We start from the raw sequence: 22,430 nt of genomic DNA, 5'->3' as shown, positions 1-22,430 counted from the left end.
AGGTGGAGCAACCTGTGTGTGCGTATCCAAACAGCAGAGCGCAACAGCCCATGCCAATGGTGGGTCCCCGTCACCACAGCAACGGTCTGGGTCTTCTCTGGCAAGTTTGAAACCTTCTTGACTCAAAAGGGAATGAGGACTTTGTAATCCAAAGCTGGATCCAAAGTAATCCAAATCCCTCTCAACCCCGCCAGGCTTAGGCCTCCTGTCAACTTGCTCAGAGAGGGAAGGATTGATGGGTATGGTTACAAGAGGAGTTGGTGAGGATGGGTGACCATGCAAGGTGGAGAGGCAACACCTTCCCAGCAAATGGCAAGCAAGCAAGCCTGAAGGATGTATGAGGGTGAGAATGGTGTCAGCCTTTGAGTGCACGCCATGCACATGAAGCTAAGGCTTGCAAGCTGTGTGGCTTTGTGAGCTCCCTGCGCAGCAGCAGAGCTCGGCCAAGCAACAACCCCAAGAGTGCAAGGAAGCAGTGCGACGATGGTGCCACTTCACAATGCAGAGCACAGCAGATCATTGCCTTTTCTCCTGCTCTGCTTGCCAGTAGCACTGACCTGCACTGCCTTCTTGGCACAGGCTGATGAGATGCCCTTCGAGTGCAGTCACCTGAACAAAGATGCCCCTCCGTTGGTGACTCCATTCAGCAGCATCTGAAGGACTGTGGAGATGCTGATGTTGCACTGAAGTGGACAAAGTCATAAGTCAGACGACACTAGGTTATAGTCCAACACGTTTATTTGAAATCACAAGCTTTCAGAGCGCTGTTCCTTCATTAGGTGAAGTGACAGAGTGGCAGCATTTTGCAGCACCCAAAGTGGTACCCATACCTCATCTCCTTCAAATATGGCTGCCAGAATCTTCATTTTCCAGAAGGTTGGCAAAAACTTCCAACTCACTCACCACAAAATCTGTCCATTACCTCGCACAACATCTCATGAGCTGAGATGCGTGTGAGGTAACTTGCCTGGACATTGGTAAATATGATGCCATCCAACACACTACAGGGAATACTTGAACATCAGAAATGGAAAGTTTAGGTCACTGATTTATTTTACTGACTTGTTCTGTTCTAGAATTTGGGAAATCCAACATTTCCAGCAGTGTTGTGTGTAGATGAAAAGTAACAACACAGGAACCCACTCAGATTCAGAATTGATACATTAATGGGAATGTGGACTTTGTACATTAGAAAGAGTCTAAAATTCCACAGTGCAGGGCACCCATAAAAACACGGTCACCCACGATATACAGATCTGTACTTCAAAAGGAAGCTGAGATTTGTGAACAAATTGGAAACACGATTGTTCATTCCTGGTATCCCATAACTTGCCTGACTGTCCTCAGGAATTACCAGCGGGATTCTTTCACCTTCCTCAGGTGCTTTATTTCCACCTGAACAATTTTTAAAGTTCCACTGCCATTTGAGGGAGTTTAGTGTGTAAATATACTGCTGTCTTTGCCTATATAACAACAACTACTGTACTCTGGAGGCAGAGTTATATTACGTAAAGGATAAATTCCTCCCAAATCAGAAATCAATATCCTCCTTCGGTGTTATGTTTGACTAATTTCTCATGTACTTTAACCCTTTGGCGAAATTGTCAACTAAATCATCTCAAATTACACATTATTAAAATTTTCATTTCTGTATGAGACATTTAACTCTCATTCCTTTCAATACAATGTTATCTTTTTTTCTTTCCTTACGCTTCAAACTTCTAAACAGCTTTCAGGTTCCTCACCTCCTCTCAGTTTTTCAGAAACGAACTCAGAAAATGCTGGGGTCTGTGCAGATCTCCACTGATGCTGCCAGACCTGCTGAGTTCATAGAATAATCAGAGAATCCCTACAGTGTAGAAACAGGTCATTTGGCCTAATAAGTCCACACCGACCCTCTGAAAAGTATCCTACCCAGACCCATTCCCTGACCCTATTATTCTACATTTCCCCTGACTAATGCACCTAACCTACACATTCCTGAACACTATGGGCAATTAAGCATGGCCAATTCACCTAACCTGCACATCTTTGTGATTGTGGGAGGAACCTCATGCAGACAAGGGAGAACGTGCAAACTCCACATAGTCTCCTCAGGCTGGAATCGAACCTGGGTCCCTGGCGCTATGAGGCGACACACTAACCATTGAGCCTCTGTGCTGCCCCCAGCGTTTCCTGTGTTGGTTTCAGATTTCTAGCATTCACAGTATTTTCGCTTTGATTATTCAGACCTCTTCTTAAGTCAGTCTTTTGCCAGTCCTGAAACTTCAGAACTCTTTATTGCATTCCGCTCCACACCAACAGTTGTCAGAGGTAAAACAGTGTGTGTAACTTTGACTAATCATGGTTGGGATATTTTCATGGAACAGGCATGAGATCCCTTAATTAAATAATTACAGCAACACGATTGTGCATGTTTTAAATTAAAGGGTCATATACTCATCGGCATTTGCCTTGAATTTAAAACCTGATGCCTGAAACACACATTCCCTTGTGCATGCGGGTACACACATACACACAAAGACAAGTCACATACAGAGGCAGGAAACTTCAAACTTATTATGGGTTCAACCTCTGAGGTTATTGTCTCTATAGCCCCCTAGGGAAATTTGCCTTCTTGAATTAAGCGGATGTTTTAAAGTTAGAGCCAGCATTGAGGAATTCGGAACAGATAAGAGTTCTTTTGCAGGCGAATTTCTGCTTCTCGGTTGAAACCGAAGTTGGGACAGGCTGGGGATTCCTTTTCCCTTTGGGATCTCAAACTTCGAAGGCACAGTGACAATATTTATAATATACCGAGGATGTTGGGTATCTGAAAGAAGAAACGAAAGTACTGAAGAAGAATGATTGGACTGAAAATGTGAGTTTGTTTTCTCTCTCCAGAGATACTACGAGGCCTGCCAAATTTCTGTTGAGTACTTTAACTGATGTTGGCTTAGCCAACTAACCTGCACACCTTTGGACTGGCTATACTAAACTGCCCATGGTGTGCAGGGATGTGCAGGCTAAGTGGGTTAGTCATGGGGAAATGCAGGGTTACAGAGATAGGTAGGACGGGTAGGTCTGGGTGGGATGCACTTCGGAGGGTCGTTGTAGTCTTGATGGGCCAAATGGCCTCTTTCTACACTGTGGGGTTTCTATAAACTCATAGCCCTCTCAACATGTGACTATTACAACTTCAAATCCCTTTACCAAAAAGGATAGGATAGTGTGGGGGAATTAAGTTACGTTGATTTCGCATCTTTTGTTGTGGATCAGCAGCACCGAGGATTTGAGAATGTCAATCTTTTTGGTTGTGAATAGTCCATTCAATCAGAAGGGCATCGGATCACGTGGGTCTCAAAGTTGCTGGTCCACCCTAAAACAGGGAGATGTGTGAAGCCCCTCGATGGCTTGTGAGAGCCCATATTTAATTAAGTATTTGTTTGGGTTATGGGACTGTCTGTAGTGCAAATGTCCAGGGTCACATGACATGCAGCAGCCATTTTAATAGCTGATTTGTATCCAGTTTTGACCAAAGTAGGCAGTACCCTCAGGCATGGCATAATACAATGTCCTTGAACACTGCCAAGTCACAACTGTTTTTCTCCTCAATACCTTAGCTCCTCTTCCACATGTTAATTCCACATGTAAATTTTAATCTAGTTCCTATTCTATTTCCTCCAACACATTTATTTCTCTCCATTTACCAGATTCTGGCTTCAGCATTTCTTAATTGCTTTACACAATTTCATTCCCATTATCCAGCCATTTTTACTGGCATACATCTGTTATATAACTCTGCAAAGTGCACCATAATTGCTCAATGACTCATCCCTCGATTGCAAAATATCTTTAAACCTCCCGTTTAAATCAGATTAACATACCAGCTTCACACATCTCAACTCAGCAATGCAGAGCGTGTCTTGCACCTGCCGATCTCCTTGCTCTCTCTCACTTCTTCAGATTGCTTTGTGCATTCTGTTACACAGGCCTTTCTGCAGGACCACTGATCACAGCCGATTCTGGGTCATCACAAATTTGGCCTTTGCGCCGTTGGAAATGGACGATCGTGTTGGCAATGAGGACTAGTAAGTCCTGACACATCTTAAACCGGATGGGAATTTCTGTTTGAGCTAGAAGATTTCTGAGTCAACAGGAAATCCTGATGAAGAGCTGATGCTCGAAATGTCAACCCTCCTGCTCCTCGGCTGTGCTGTTCCAGCTCCACACTTTTTGACGAGAGGTGTTATCACTCGCCTATTAATCTCGAGATCCAGACTAAGTTGTAGTACTTGGGTTTAAATCCAGCCACGGTAGATAATGCAAGTCCAGAGCAACACCAACATGGCAGGCAATAAATGCTGGTTCCGCCAGCGACGCCCACATCTTGTGAACGAATCAAAGAAAATTGCTGGTTCTATCCTTGTAGAAGTTTATATGGTAATGAGAGATACAGATAGGGTTAATGGTAGTTGTCTTTTCCCTAGGATGGGGGATTTCAAGATGAGGGGCACATGTTTAAGGTGAGAGGAGAGAGATTTATAAGAGACAAGGGGGGGGAACAAATATGTTTACACAGAGGTTGGTTCGAGTGTGAAATGAACTTCCTGAGGAAGTGGTGGATGCAGGTACAATTACAACATGTAAAAGACATTTAGATAAATACATGAATAAGGAATGTTTGGAAGGATATAGGCCAAGCACAGGCAGGTGGGACTAGGTTAGTTTGGGATTTTGGTTGGCGTGGTCTGGTTAGACCGAAGGATCTGTTTCTGTACTGCATGACTTTATCACTAAGTCCCACTCCAGAGACTTAAAGATAAAACAGAAGTTGACAATCAAGTGTTTCACAGGCAGGACCTGTTTCTGATGTGGCATCAGTTGGACACCTCCTTCAACATTCTTTGATGAGCACAAAGGATTCCCTGGTACTTCCCAAAGAAGGGCACGGGGGTTTGTTCTATGATCTGACCTTTCACGGTCAAGGTGAGCTGTCGAGATCATTTGGAAACTGATGTGGAGAAAACAGGAATTTGCCATTTCCAGACTGGATCAGCCATGAACATTTTGAATAGTGGGGTCATCCTGAAAGGCTGAACAGCCTGCTCCAAGGTTTCTGCATTTCCACGTTTTGAAGAAAGTCAGGAGATAATTTGGAGGGTCTGAATGTTTTCATCTCTGTGCTCAGCTGGAATGGTGGCGGTTAACATCACACCCCTGACAGTATCTGTGAATGGTGTAGGCCTCATGGTCAAATGTTTTGAATTCTTCTACAGTACTTCACCTTTACAGATCTTTTAAAAACAATTCTTCAACTAACGGACAGCCAGTGAATGAAAAGTAACAATTCCTAAACAGATTGCTACTCATACTGCTATTGCAATGTGAAGCATTACTACTGTCCAAATCTTAGTTTGAGACACAATGTACATTATTTATTTGTTTCCTAGTTTTCCTCCTTCATGGCTTTCCTCAACATATATTGTTTAAGAATGTGACCAGTCCTTTTAGAATCCATTACCTGGCATGTGAGCGTCAACAACACATGATGTGAAAGGACCACTTCCTTCTGGGAGCGTTGGGTTGACAGCTTAAGGCCAAAGACAAACACTAACAACTAAAAAGCACAGATAATCCAGCTCAAATTATCGGGCAAAGCTCAGAGGATGTTGACAAAACTCAGCAGGTCTGGTCACATACAGGGAGAGAGAAACAGAGTTAACATTTCGAGTCCAGTTCTGAAAGAGAGTCAGACCGGATTTGAGACATGAGCTCTGTGTCTGTCTCCATCGATGCTGTCGGACCTGCGGAATTCCTCCAGCACTCCCTGTTGATTGTTTCAGATTTCCAGCATCCACAGTCTTTATTGTGAGACTATTCCACTGCACTGCCTGATGAGAATGAAGACTTTGCAATAGATCTGCTTCATCAATCAGAGTGCCTTGTTTGTGCTTCGACTGGAGACTGCAACCACAAGCAATAAAGTGGGTACTACATTACTCACCTCGAGAATACACAGGAAAGCTGCCATACAGACTTGATGAAATTAATGAGGGGCTAATGGTTTCAGGATCAGCTTGACCACAACAATTTCCCTTTGCATTCCTCTTACAGATCAGAACTGTTACAAATTAACGGTCATTGAATTACCTTCCATTACCCTCATGGTAGCCAGACATGTCAGCGAATGATTAAAAAACTCCATAACAGCCCTCACACCACCCAGAAAAGATACTTCAACAAGCATCAATGATCTATTCTGCATATTCACCGTTGCCTGCATAAAGCCCAGCGTATAAAACAATATTTCAGCTCCCCTTTTCAAATTTGATGGTCATGCACGCGCGCGCACACACACACACTAGAGTCTATGAGGAGATCAAGAGCCAGTCGCCCAGTGAGGGCATTTCCCAGCCTGGCATGGTGGTCATTTGGCACAGCGTGGCAATTTCTCGATGGTCCGGCGTGGCCTCAGCGTGAACTTACGGCCTCGAGATGATTCCAGAGCGGTCTCCCAGCCTCAAAATGAAGCCCGGTGTAGTCTGGAGTCAAGGACCAGTTCAGACCAGAGACGAGGTGCCAGGCTGGAGGATCGGAAGGACCATCGTTCTGAACATTTTTACTTCGTGATTGTTCGAATTCATTCCTATGATGGGTCACACCAGAATTTTTATTTCTTTGCTTTCCTAAATATTTCTCCCAAAGAATTTGTACTTAAGGATCTGTACATAGGTACCTTTGTATCGAAAATGATACCATAGGTGGCAACTTAAAAACATTTCACTGCAGTCATGTGGGGTATGTGACAATAATTCCAAGACTCATAAACGAAAACGAGTGCTCAGAGCATGCAAAGAATTTGAAATTATTTTCGATTGTATTGCAAGAGTGCAAACCTTGTGGGGCAGATACTGTGCTTTTGTCCTTCACCAGAGGGGATGAGACAAAACCAACAGCCCAACAATACAAACTGAAATTAAGTTATATTTTGCACACCGGTAAGTATTTGAACCAGGAAAATATCAACCATGATACCTCAACAGGTGTTTTTTGAAATTGCAAGCTTTCAGAGATCCTGCAATATACCTCAGTGCAGATGGAGAGGGAGAGTAGTTGGTGTACCTCGTTATTTACCTCCCCACTGATAGTGATGTATAATAGTTATACCTCGCTATTTACCTCCCTGCTGATAGTGAGGTAAAACAAATATACCTTGTTACATACACCCTCAGGTGTGTAATGATAGAGAGGTGTAACTGGCATACCTCGCAAACTACCTACTAGCTGACAGAGAGATATAATACACATATATTTACCTCTCTGCTGATGGAGAAGCATCATGACTATACCATGCCATTTATCTCACGGCTGATTGAAGTATGATAGCTATACCTCACTATTTATCTCTCTGCTGAAAGAGTGGTATACTAGGTACACCTCACTATTCACCTCCCAGCTGACACAGAGGGGTATGATATTTACCTACCTGTGGACAGATATGTCTAATACGTGCACCTCCCTATTTACGTCCCTGCTGACAGGGAGGTATAACAGGTGTACCTCACTATTTCCCTCCCTCTGATAGAGGTATATAGTGTATATCTCGCTATTTACCTCCATGCTGATATTGAGGTATAACAGTTATACCTCGCTATTTACCTCCCCGCTGATAGTGAGGTATAATAGTTATACCTCGCTATTTACCTCCTCGCGGAGAGTGAGGTATAATAGTTGTACCTCGCTATTTACCTCCCCGCTGATAGTGAGGTATAATAGTTATACCTCGCTATTTACCTCCTCGCGGAGAGTGAGGTATAATAGTTATACCTCACTATTTACCTCCTCGCTGATAGTGAGGTATAATAGTTATACCTCGCTATTTACCTCCTCGCGGAGAGTGAGGTATAATAGTTATACCTCGCTACTTACCTCCTCGCTGATAGTGAGGTATAACAGTTACACCTCGCTATTTACCTCCTCGCTGATAGTGAGGTATAACAGTTACACCTCGCTATTTACCTCCCCGCTGATACTGAGATATAATAGTTATACCTCGCTATTTACCTCCCCACTGATAGTGAGGGAAAATAGTAATACCTCGAAATTTACCACCTCCCTGATAGTGAGGTATAATAGATTTACCTCGCTATTTACCTCCCCACTGATAGCGAGATATAATAGTTATACCGCGCTATTTACCTCCTCGCTGATAGTGAGGCATAATAGTTATACCTCGCTACTAACCTCCACCCTGATACTGAGGTATAATAGTTATACCTCGCTATTTACCTCCTCCCTAATAGTGAGGTATAATAGTTATACCTCGCTATTTACCTCCCCGCTGATAGTGAGGTATAATAGTTATACCTCGTTATTTACCTCCTCGCTGATAGTGAGGTATAATAGTTATACCTCGCTATTTACCTCCCTGCTGATAGTGAGGAAAAATAGTTATACCTCGCTATTTACCTCCTCGCTGATAGTGAGGTATAATAGTTATATCTCGCTATTTACCTCCTCGCTGATAGTGAGGTATAATAGTTATACCTCGCTATTTACCTCCCCGCTGATATTGAGGTATAATAGTTATACCTCGGTATTTACTTCCTCCCTGATAGTGAGGTATAATAGTTAAAACTCGCTATTTACCTCCTCGCTGATAGTGAGGTATAATAGTTACACCTCGCGATTTACCTCCTTGCTGATAGTGAGGTATAATAGTTACACCTCGCTATTTACCTCCTCGCTGATAGTGAGGGATAATAGTTATACCTCGCTATTTACCTCCTCGCTGATAGTGAGGTATAATAGTTATACTGCGCTATTTACCTCCTCGCTGATAGTGAGGCATAACAGTTATACCTCGCTACTAACCTCCTTGCTGATAGTGAGGTATAATAGTTATACCTCGCTATTTACCTCCTCCCTAATAGTGAGGTATAATAGTTATACCTCGGTATTTACTTCCGCCCTGATAGTGAGGTATAATGGTTAAAACTCGCTATTTACCTCCTCGCTGATACTGAGGTATAATAGTTATACCTCGCTATTTACCTCCTTGCTGATAGTGAGTTATAATAGTTATACCTCGCTATTTACCTCCGCCCTGATAGTGATGTATAATAGTTATACCTCGCTATTTACCTCCCCGCTGATAGTGAGGTATAATAGTATACCTCGCTATCTACCTCCCCGCTGATACTGAGATATAATAGTTATACCTCGCTATTTACCTCCCCACTGATAGTGAGGTATAATAGTAATACCTCGAAATTTACCACCTCCCTGATAGTGAGGTATAATAGTTATAACTCGCTATTTACCTCCCCACTGATAGCGAGATATAATAGTTATACCGCGCTATTTACCGCCTCGCTGATAGTGAGGCATAATAGTTATACCTCGCTACTAACCTCCACCCTGATAGTGAGGTATAATAGTTATACCTCGTTATTTACCTCCTCGCTGATAGTGAGGGATAATAGTTATACCTCGCTATTTACCTCCTCGCTGATAGTGAGGTATAATAGTTATACCGCGCTATTTACCTCCTCGCTGATAGTGAGGCATAATAGTTATACCTCGCTACTAACCTCCTCCCTGATAGTGAGGTATAATAGTTATACCTCGCTATTTACCTCCTCCCTAATAGTGAGGTATAATAGTTATACAGCGGTATTTACTTCCGCCCTGATAGTGAGGTATAATAGTTATACCTCGCTATTTAACTCCCGCTGATACTGAGGTATAATAGTTATACCTCGCTATTTACCTCCCCGCTGATAGTGAGGCATAATAGTCATACCTCGCTATTTACCTTCTCGCTGATAGTGAGGTATAATAGATATACCTCGCTATTTACCTCCTCCCTGATAGTGAGGGATAATAGTTATACCTCGCTGTTTACCTCCTCGCTGATACTGAGGTATAATAGTTATACCTCGCTATTTAACTCCTCGCTGATACTGAGGTATAATAGTCATACCTCGCTATTTACCTCCTCGCTGATAGTGAGGTATAATAGTTATACCTCGCTATTTACCTCATCGCTGATAGTGTGGTATAATAGTTATACCTCGCTGTTTACCTCCTCGCTGATACTGAGGTATAATAGTTATACCTCGCTATTTAACTCCTCGCTGATACTGAGGTATAATAGTCATACCTCGCTATTTACCTCCTCGCTGATAGTGAGGTATAATAGTTATACCTCGCTATTTACCTCCTCCCTGATAGTGAGGTATAATAGTTATACCGCGCTATTTACCTCCTCGCTGATAGTGAGGCATAATAGTTATACCTCGCTACTAACCTCCTCCCTGATAGTGAGGTATAATAGTTATACCTCGCTATTTACCTCCTCCCTAATAGTGAGGTATAATAGTTATACCTCGGTATTTACTTCCGCCCTGATAGTGAGGTATAATAGTTAAAACTCGCTATTTACCTCCTCGCTGATACTGAGGTATAATAGTTATACCTCGCTATTTACCTCCCGCTGATACTGAGGTATAATAGTTATACCTCGCTATTTACCTCCCCGCTGATAGTGAGGCATAATAGTCATACCTCGCTATTTACCTCCTCGCTGATAGTGAGGTATAATAGATATACCTCGCTATTTACCTCCTCCCTGATAGTGAGGGATAATAGTTATACCTCGCTATTTACCTCCTCGCTGATACTGAGGTATAATAGTTATACCTCGCTATTTAACTCCCCGCTGATACTGAGGTATAATAGTCATACCTCGCTATTTACCTCCTCGCTGATAGTGAGGTATAATAGTTATACCTCGGTATTTACTTCCTCCCTGATAGTGAGGTATAATAGTTAAAACTCGCTATTTACCTCCTCGCTGATAGTGAGGTATAATAGTTACACCTCGCGATTTACCTCCTTGCTGATAGTGAGGTATAATAGTTACACCTCGCTATTTACCTCCTCGCTGATAGTGAGGGATAATAGTTATACCTCGCTATTTACCTCCTCGCTGATAGTGAGGTATAATAGTTATACCGCGCTATTTACCTCCTCGCTGATAGTGAGGCATAATAGTTATACCTCGCTACTAACCTCCTCCCTGATAGTGAGGTATAATAGTTATACCTCGCTATTTACCTCCTCCCTAATAGTGAGGTATAATCGTTAAAACTCGCTATTTACCTCCTCGCTGATACTGAGGTATACTAGTTATACCTCGCTATTTACCTCCAGCTGATACTGAGGTATAATAGTTATACCTCGGTATTTACCTCCCTGCTGATAGTGAGGCATAATAGCCATACCTCGCTATTTACCTCCTCGCTGATAGTGAGGTATAATAGATATACCTCGCTATTTACCTCCCCGCTGATAGTGAGGCATAATAGTCATACCTCGCTATTTACCTCCTCCCTGATAGTGAGGTATAATAGTTATACCGCGCTATTTACCTCCTCGCTGATAGTGAGGCATAATAGTTATACCTCGCTACTAACCTCCTCCCTGATAGTGAGGTATAATAGTTATACCTCGCTATTTACCTCCTCCCTAATAGTGAGGTATAATCGTTAAAACTCGCTATTTACCTCCTCGCTGATACTGAGGTATAATAGTTATACCTCGCTATTTACCTCCAGCTGATACTGAGGTATAATAGTTATACCTCGGTATTTACCTCCCCGCTGATAGTGAGGCATAATAGCCATACCTCGCTATTTACCTCCTCGCTGATAGTGAGGTATAATAGATATACCTCGCTATTTACCTCCCCGCTGATAGTGAGGCATAATAGTCATACCTCGCTATTTACCTCCTCGCTGATAGTGAGGTATAATAGATATACCTCGCTATTTACCTCCTCCCTGATAGTGAGGTATAATAGTTATACCTCGCTATTTACCTCCTCCCTGATAGTGACGTATAATAGTTATACCTCGCTATTTACCTCCTCGCTGATAGTGACGTATAATAGTTATACCTCGCTATTTACCTCCTCGCTGATAGTGACGTATAATAGTTATACCTCTCTATTTACCTCCTCGCTGATAGTGAGGTATAATAGTTATACCTTGCTATTTACCTCCTCGCTGATAGTGAGGTATAATAGTTATACCTCGCTACTTACCTCCTCCCTGACAGTGAGGTATAATAGTTATACCTCACTATTAACCTCCACGCTGATAGTGAGGTATAATAGTTATACCTCGCTACTTACCTCCCCACTGAGAGTGAGGTATAATAGTTATACCTCGCTATTAACCTCCACGCTGATAGTGAGGTATAATAGTTATACCTCGCTATTAACCTCCACGCTGATAGTGAGGTATAATAGTTATACCTCGCTATTTACCTACTCGCTGATAGTGACGTATAATAGTTATACCTCGCTATTTACCTACTCGCTGATAGTGACGTATAATAGTTATACCTCGCTATTTACCTCCTCGCTGATAGTGACGTATAATAGTTATACCTCACTATTTACCTCCTCGCTGATAGTGACGTATAATAGTTATACCTCGCTATTTACCTCCTACGTGATAGTGAGGTATAATAGTAATACTTCGCAATTTACCTCCCCGCTGATAGTGAGGTATAATGGTTATACCTCGCTATTTACCTCCTCGCTGATATTGAGGGATAATAGTTATACCTCGCTATTTACCTCCTCGCTGATAGTGAGGTATAATAGTTATACCTCGCTATTTACCTCCCCTCTGATATTGTGGGATAATAGTTATACCTCGCTATTTACCTCCTCGCTGATAGTGAGGTATAATAGTTATACCTCGCTATTTACCTCCACGCTGATAGTGAGGTATAATACTAATACCTCTCTATTTACCTCCTCGCTGATAGTGAGGTATAATAGTTATACCTTGCTATTTACCTCCTCGCTGATAGTGAGGTATAATAGTTATACCTCGCTACTTACCTCCTCCCTGACAGTGAGGTATAATAGTTATACCTCACTATTAACCTCCACGCTGATAGTGAGGTATAATAGTTATACCTCGCTACTTACCTCCCCACTGAGAGTGAGGTATAATAGTTATACCTCGCTATTAACCTCCACGCTGATAGTGAGGTATAATAGTTATACCTCGCTATTAACCTCCACGCTGATAGTGAGGTATAATAGTTATACCTCGCTATTTACCTACTCGCTGATAGTGACGTATAATAGTTATACCTCGCTATTTACCTCCTCGCTGATAGTGACGTATAATAGTTATACCTCGCTATTTACCTCCTCGCTGATAGTGACGTATAATAGTTATACCTCACTATTTACCTCCTCGCTGATAGTGACGTATAATAGTTATACCTCGCTATTTACCTCCTCCCTGATAGTGACGTATAATAGTTATACCTCGCTATTTACCTCCTCGCTGATAGTGACGTATAATAGTTATACCTCACTATTTACCTCCTCGCTGATAGTGACGTATAATAGTTATACCTCGCTATTTACCTCCTACGTGATAGTGAGGTATAATAGTAATACTTCGCAATTTACCTCCCCGCTGATAGTGAGGTATAATGGTTATACCTCGCTATTTACCTCCTCGCTGATATTGAGGGATAATAGTTATACCTCGCTATTTACCTCCTCGCTGATAGTGAGGGATAATAGTTATACCTCGCTATTTACCTCCTCGCTGATAGTGAGGTATAATAGTTATACCTCGCTATTTACCTCCTCGCTGATAGTGAGGTATAATAGTTATACCTCGCTATTTACCTCCACGCTGATAGTGAGGTATAATAGTTATACCTCGCTATTTACCTCCTCGCTGATAGTGAGGTATAATAGTTATACCTCGCTACTTACCTCCTCCCTGACAGTGAGGTATAATAGTTATACCTCACTATTAACCTCCACGCTGATAGTGAGGTATAATAGTTATACCTCGCTACTTACCTCCCCACTGAGAGTGAGGTATAATAGTTATACCTCGCTATTAACCTCCACGCTGATAGTGAGGTATAATAGTTATACCTCGCTATTTACCTACTCGCTGATAGTGAGGTATAATAGTTATACCTCGCTATTTACCTCCCCGTTGATAGAGAGGTATAATAGTTACACCTTGCTATTTACCTCCTCCCTGATAGTGAGGTATAATAGTTATACCTCGCTATTTACCTCCTCGCTGATAGTGAGGTATAATAGTTATACCTCGCTATTTACCTCCCCGCTGATAGCGAGGTATAATCGTTATACCTCGCTATTTACCTCCCCGCTGATAGCGAGGTATAATAGTTATACCTCGCTATTTACCTCCCCGCTGATAGTAAGGTATAATAGTTATACCTCGCTATTTACCTCCGCGCTGATAGTGAGGTATAATAGTTATATCTCGCTATTTACCTCCTCGCGGATAGTGAGGTATAATAGTTATACCTCGCTATTTACCTCCTCGCTGATAGTGAGGTATAATAGTTATACCTCACTATTTACCTCCTCGCTGATAGTGAGGTATAATAGTTATACCTCGCTATTTACCTCCTCCCTGATCGTGAGGTATAATAGTTATACCTCGCTATTTACCTCCTCGCTGATAGTGAGGTATAATAGTTATACCTCACTATTTACCTCCTCGCTGATAGTGAGGTATAATAGTTATACCTCGCTATTTACCTCCTCCCTGATCGTGAGGTATAATAGTTATACCTCGCTAATTACCTCCCCGCTGATCGTGAGGTATACTATTTACACCTCACTATTTACCTCCTCGCTGATCGTGAGGTATAATAGTTATACCTCGCTATTTACCTACCCGCTGATAGTGACGTATAAAAGTTATACCACAATATTTACCTCCTCGCTGATAGGGAGGTATAATAGTTATACCTCGCTATTTACCTCCTCCCTGATAGTGAGGGATAATATTTATACCTCGCTATTTACCTACCCGCTGATAGTGAGGCGTAATACGTACACCTCGTTACTTACCTCCTCGCTGATAGTGAGGTATAATAGTAATACCTCGCTATTTACCTCCTCGCTGATAGTGAGGTATAATAGTTAAACCTCGCAATTTACCTCCCCGCTGAAAGAGAGGTATAATACTTATATCCCGCTTTTTACCTCCCCTCTGATATTGAGGGATAATATTTATACCTCGCTATTTACCTCCCCGCTGGTAGTGAGGCATAATAGTTATACCTCGGTATTTACCTCCTCGCTGATAGTGAGGTATAATAGTTAGACCGCACTATTTACCTCCCCGCTGATAATGAGGTATAATAGTAATACCTCGTTATTTACCTCCTCGCTGATAGTGAGGTATAATAGTTATACCTCGCAATTTACGGCCTGGCTGATAGTGAGGCATAATAGTTATACCTCGTTATTTACCTCCTCGCTGATAGTGAGGTATAATAGTTATACCTCGCAATTTACGGCCTGGCTGATAGTGAGGTATAATAGTTATTCCTCGCTATTTAACTCCGTGCTGATAGTGAGGTACAATAGTTATACCTCGCTATTTACCTCCTCCCTGATAGTGAGGTATAATAGTTATACCTCGCTATTTACCTCCTCGCTGATAGTGAGGTATAATAGTTATACCTCGCTATTTACCTCCCCGCTGATAGTGAGGTATAATAGTTACACCGCGCTATTTATCTCCCCGCTGATAGTGAGGCATAATAGTTATACCTCGCTATTTACCTCCTCGCTGATAGTAAGGTATAATAGTTATACCTCGCTATTTACCTCCACGCTGATAGTGAGGTATAATAGTTATACCTCGCTTTTTACCTCCCCTCTGATATTGAGGTATAATAGTTATACCTCGCTATTTACCTCTCCGCTGATAGTGAGGTATAATAGTAATACCTCTCTATTTACCTCCTCGCTGATAGTGAGGTATAATAGTTATACGAGTAAAAAATTAGGTCTGCAGATGGTGGAGATCACAGCTGCAAATGTGTTGCTGGTCAAAGCACAGCAGGCCAGGCAGCATCTCAGGAATAGAGAATTCGACGTTTCGCCTGATGAAGGGCTTATGCTCGAAACGTCGAATTCTCTATTCCTGAGATGCTGCCTGGCCTGCTGTGCTTTGACCAGCAACACGTTTGCAGCTATAATAGTTATACCTCAATATTTACCACCCCGCTGATAGTGAGGTATAATAGTTATACCTCGCTATTTACCTGCTCGCTGATAGTGAGGATTAATAGTTATACCTCGCTACTTACCTCCTCCCTGATAGTGAGGTATAATAGTTATACCTCGCTATTTACCTCCTCGCTGATAGTGAGGTATAATAGTTTTACCTCGCTATTAACCTCCCCGCTGATAGAGAGGTATAATAGTTATACCTCGCTATTTACCTCCTCGCTGATAGTGAGGTATAATAGTTATACTGCGCTATTTACCTCCTCGCTGATAGTGAGGCATAATAGTTATACCTCGCTACTAACCTCCTCCCTGATAGTGAGGTATAATAGTTATACCTCGCTATTTACCTCCTCCCTAATAGTGAGGTATAATAGTTATACCTCGGTATTTACTTCCGCCCTGATAGTGAGGTATAATAGTTAAAACTCGCTATTTACCTCCTCGCTGATACTGAGGTATAATAGTTATACCTCGCTATTTACCTCCCGCTGATACTGAGGTATAATAGTTATACCTCGCTATTTACCTCCCCGCTGATAGTGAGGCATAATAGTCATACCTCGCTATTTACCTCCTCGCTGATAGTGAGGTATAATAGATATACCTCGCTATTTACCTCCTCCCTGATAGTGAGGGATAATAGTTATACCTCGCTATTTACCTCTTCGCTGATACTGAGGTATAATAGTTATACCTCGCTATTTAACTCCCCGCTGATACTGAGGTATAATAGTCATACCTCGCTATTTACCTCCTCGCTGATAGTGAGGTATAATAGTTATACCTCGGTATTTACGTCCTCCCTGATAGTGAGGTATAATAGTTTAAACTCGCTATTTACCTCCTCGCTGATAGTGAGGTATAATAGTTACACCTCGCGATTTACCTCCTTGCTGATAGTGAGGTATAATAGTTACACCTCGCTATTTACCTCCTCGCTGATAGTGAGGGATAATAGTTATACCTCGCTATTTACCTCCTCGCTGATAGTGAGGTATAATAGTTATACCGCGCTATTTACCTCCTCGCTGATAGTGAGGCATAATAGTTATACCTCGCTACTAACCTCCTCCCTGATAGTGAGGTATAATAGTTATACCTCGCTATTTACCTCCCCGTTGATAGAGAGGTATAATAGTTACACCTCGCTATTTACCTCCTCCCTGATAGTGAGGTATAATAGTTATACCTCGCTATTTACCTCCTCGCTGATAGTGAGGTATAATAGTTATACCTCGCTATTTACCTCCCCGCTGATAGCGAGGTATAATCGTTATACCTCGCTATTTACCTCCCCGCTGATAGCGAGGTATAATCGTTATACCTCGCTATTTACCTCCTCGCTGATAGTGAGGTACACTAATTATACCTCGCTATTTACCTCATCGCTAATAGTGAGGTATAATAGTTATACCTCGCTATTTACCTCCGCGCTGATAGTGAGGTATAATAGTTATATCTCGCTATTTACCTCCTCGTGGATAGTGAGGTATAATAGTTATACCTCGCTATTTACCTCCTCGCTGATAGTGAGGTATAATAGTTATACCTCACTATTTACCTCCTCGCTGATAGTGAGGTATAATAGTTATACCTCGCTATTTACCTCCTCCCTGATCGTGAGGTATAATAGTTATACTTCGCTATTTACCTCCTCGTTGATAGTGGTATAATAGTTATACCTCGCTATTTACCTCCCCGCTGATAGTGACATCTAATAGTTATACCTCGCTAATTACCTCCCCGCTGATCGTGAGGTATACTATTTACACCTCACTATTTACCTCCTCGCTGATCGTGAGGTATAATAGTTATACCTCGCTATTTACCTCCCCACTGATAGTGAGGTATAATAGTTAGAACGCACTATTTACCTCCTCCCTGATAGTGAGGTATAATAGTTATAACTCGCTATTTACCTCCTCGCTGATAGTGAGGTATAATAGTTATACCTCGTTATTTACCTCCCCGCTGATAGTGAGGTATAATAGTTATACCTCGTTATTTACCTCCTCCCTGATAGTGAGGTATAATAGTTATAACTCGTTATTTACCTCCTCCCTGATAGTGAGGTATAATAGTTATAACTCGCTATTTTGCGTCCTCCCTGATAGTGAGGTATAAGAGTTAAACCTTGCAATTTACCTCCCCGCTGATAGTGAGGTATAATAGTTATACCTCGTTATTTACCTCCTCGCTGATAGTAACGTATAGTAGTTATACCTCGCTGCTTACCTTCTCGCTGATAGAGAGGTATAATACTTATATCCCGCTTTTTACCTCCCCTCTGATATTGAGGGATAATAGTTATACCTCGCTATTTACGTCCACGCTGGTAGTGAGGCATAATATTTATACCTCGCTATTTACCTCCCCGCTGATAGTGAGGCATAATAGTTATACCTCGGTATTTACCTCCTCGCTGATAGTGAGGTATAATAGTTAGACCGCACTATTTACCTCCCCGCTGATAGTGAGGTATAATAGTTATACCTCGTTATTTACCTCCTCGCTGATAGTAACGTATAGTAGTTATACCTCGCTGCTTACCTTCTCGCTGATAGTGAGGTATAATACTTATATCCCGCTTTTTACCTCCCCTCTGATATTGAGGGATAATACTTATACCTCGCTATTTACGTCCTCGCTGGTAGTGAGGCATAATAGTTATACCTCGGTATTTACCTCCTCGCTGATAGTGAGGTATAATAGTTATACCTCGCTATTTACCACCCCGCTGATAATGAGGTATAATAGTAATACCTCGCTATTTACCTCCCCGCTGATAGTGAGATATAATAGTTATAACTCGCTATTTAACTCCCTGCTGATAGAGAGGTATAATCGTTATACCTCACTATTTACCTCCTCGCTGATAGGGAGGCATAATAGTTATACCTCGCTATTTACCTCCTCGCTGATAGTGAGGTATAATAGTTATACGTCACTATTTACCTCCCCGCTGATAGTGAGGTATAATAGTTATTCCTCGCTATTTACCTCCTCGCTGATAGTGAGGTATAATAGTTATACCTCGTTATTTACCTCCTCGCTGATAGTGAGGTATAATAGTTATACCTCGCAATTTACGGCCTGGCTGATAGTGAGGCATAATAGTTATACCTCGTTATTTACCTCCTCGCTGATAGTGAGGTATAATAGTTATACCTCGCAATTTACGGCCTGGCTGATAGTGAGGTATAATAGTTATTCCTCGCTATTTAACTCCGTGCTGATAGTGAGGTACAATAGTTATACCTCGCTATTTACCTCCTCGCTGATAGTGAGGTATAATAGTTATACCTCGCTATTTACCTCCTCGCTGATAGTGAGGTATAATAGTTATACCTCGCTATTTACCTCCTCGCTGATAGTGAGGTATAATAGTTATACCTCGCTATTTACCTCCCCGCTGATAGTGAGGTATAATAGTTACACCGCGCTATTTATCTCCCCGCTGATAGTGAGGCATAATAGTTATACCTCGCTATTTACCTCCTCGCTGATAGTAAGGTATAATAGTTATACCTCGCTATTTACCTCCACGCTGATAGTGAGGTATAATAGGTTTACCTCGTTACTTACCTCCCCGCTGATAGTGAGGTATAATAGTTATACCTCGCTGTTTACCGTCTCGCTGATAGTGAGGTATAATAGTTATATCTCGCTATTTACCTCCTCGCTGACAGTGAGGTATAGGAGTTATACCTCGCTATTTACCTCCCCGCTGATAGTGAGGTATAATAGTTATACCTCGCTTTTTACCTCCCCTCTGATATTGAGGTATAATAGTTATACCTCGCTATTTACCTCTCCGCTGATAGTGAGGTATAATAGTAATACCTCTCTATTTACCTCCTCGCTGATAGTGAGGTATAATAGTTATACGAGTAAAAAATTAGGTCTGCAGATGGTGGAGATCACAGCTGCAAATGTGTTGCTGGTCAAAGCACAGCAGGCCAGGCAGCATCTCAGGAATAGAGAATTCGACGTTTCGCCTGATGAAGGGCTTATGCTCGAAACGTCGAATTCTCTATTCCTGAGATGCTGCCTGGCCTGCTGTGCTTTGACCAGCAACACGTTTGCAGCTATAATAGTTATACCTCAATATTTACCACCCCGCTGATAGTGAGGTATAATAGTTATACCTCGCTATTTACCTGCTCGCTGATAGTGAGGATTAATAGTTATACCTCGCTACTTACCTCCTCCCTGATAGTGAGGTATAATAGTTATACCTCGCTATTTACCTCCTCGCTGATAGTGAGGTATAATAGTTTTACCTCGCTATTAACCTCCCCGCTGATAGAGAGGTATAATAGTTATACCTCGCTATTTACCTCCTCGCTGATAGTGAGGTATAATAGTTATACCTCACTATTTACCGCCCCACTGAGAGTGAGGTATAATAGTTATACCTCGCTATTTACCTCCTCGCTGATAGTGAGGTATAATAGTTATACCTCGTTATTTACCTCCTCGCTGATAGTGAGGTATAATAGTTATACCTCACTATTTACCGCCCCACTGAGAGTGAGGTATAATAGTTATACCTCGCTATTTACCTACTCGCTGATAGTGAGGTATAATAGTTATACCTCGCTATTTACCTCCCCGCTGATAGAGAGGTATAATAGTTATACCTCGCTATTTACCTCCCCGTTGATAAAGAGGTATAATAGTTATACCTCGCTATTTACCTCCCCGCAGATAGTGACGTATAATAGTTATACCTCAATATTTACCTCCTCGCTGATAGTGAAGGATAATAGTTATACTTCGCTATTTACCTCCTCGTGGATAGTGGTATAATAGTTATACCTCGCTAATTACCTCCCCGTTGATAGTGAGGTATACTAGTTACACCTCACTATTTACCTCCTCGCTGATCGTGAGGTATAATAGTTATACGTTGCTATTTACCTCCACGCTGATAGTGAGGTATAATAGTTATACCTCGCTATGTACCTCCTCGCTGATAGTAACGTTTAATAGTTATACCTCGCTAATTACCTCCTCACCGATAGAGAGGTATAATAGGGAAACCTCGCTATTTACCTCCCCGCTGATAGTGAGGAATAATAGTTACAGCTCGTTATTTACCTCCCCGCTGATAGTGAGGCATAATAGTTATACCTCGCTATTTACCTCCTCGCTGATAGTGAGGTATAATAGTTATACGTCGCTATTTACCTCCCCGCTGATAGTGAGGTATAATAGTTATACCTCGCTATTTACCTCCTCGGTGATAGAGAGGTATAATAGTTATACCTCGCTATTTACCTCCCCGCTGATAGGGAGGTATAATAGTTACAGCTCGTTATTTACCTCCCCGCTGATAGTGAGGGATAATAGTTACAGCTCGTTATTTACCTCCCCGCTGATAGTGAGGGATAATAGTTATACCTCGTTATTTACCTCCCCGCTGATAGTGAGGGATAATAGTTACAGCTCGTTATTTACCTCCCCGCTGATAGTGAGGAATAATAGTTACACCTCGTTATTTACCTCCTCGCTGATAGTGAGGAATAATAGTTACACCTCGTTATTTACCTCCTCGCTGATAGTGAGGTATAATAGTAATACATCGCTATTTATCTCCTCACTGATAGTGAGGTATAATAGTTATTCCTCGCTATTTACCGCCTCGCTGATAGTGAGGTATAATAGTTATATCTCGCTATTTACCTCCCCGCTGATAGTGAGGTATAATAGTTACACCTTGCTATATACCTCCTCGCTGATAGTGAGGTTTAATTGTTATACCTCGCTATTTACCTCCGCGCTGATAGTGAGGTATAATAGTTATACCTCGCTATTTACCTCCTCGCTGATAGTGAGGTATAATAGTTATACCTCGCTATTTACCTCCTCCCTGATAGTGAGGTATAATAGTTATACCTCGCTATTTACCTCCTCGCTGATAGTGAGGTATAATAGTTATACCTCGCTATTTACCTCCTCGCGGATAGTGTGGGATAATAGTTATACCTCGCTATTTAACTCCTCGCTGATAGTAACGTATAATAGTTATACCTCGCTATTTACCTCCTCGCTGATAGTGAGGTATAATAGTTATACCTCGCTATTTACCTCCTCGATGATAGTGTGGGATAATAGTTATACCTCGCTATTTACCGCCCCACTGAGAGTGAGGTATAATAGTTATACCTCGCTATTTACCTCCCCGCTGATAGAGAGGTATAATAGTTATACCTCGCTATTTACCTCCTCGCTGATAGTGAGGTATAATAGTTATACCTCACTATTTACCGCCCCACTGAGAGTGAGGTATAATAGTTATACCTCGCTATTTACCTCCCCGCTGATA

The sequence above is a fragment of the Hemiscyllium ocellatum genome, chromosome 17 (assembly GCF_020745735.1).
Source record: "Hemiscyllium ocellatum isolate sHemOce1 chromosome 17, sHemOce1.pat.X.cur, whole genome shotgun sequence".
Taxonomy (NCBI): domain Eukaryota; kingdom Metazoa; phylum Chordata; class Chondrichthyes; order Orectolobiformes; family Hemiscylliidae; genus Hemiscyllium; species Hemiscyllium ocellatum.
The sequence above is the reverse complement of the archived record's forward strand: the minus strand, read 5'-3'. Positions refer to the sequence as shown.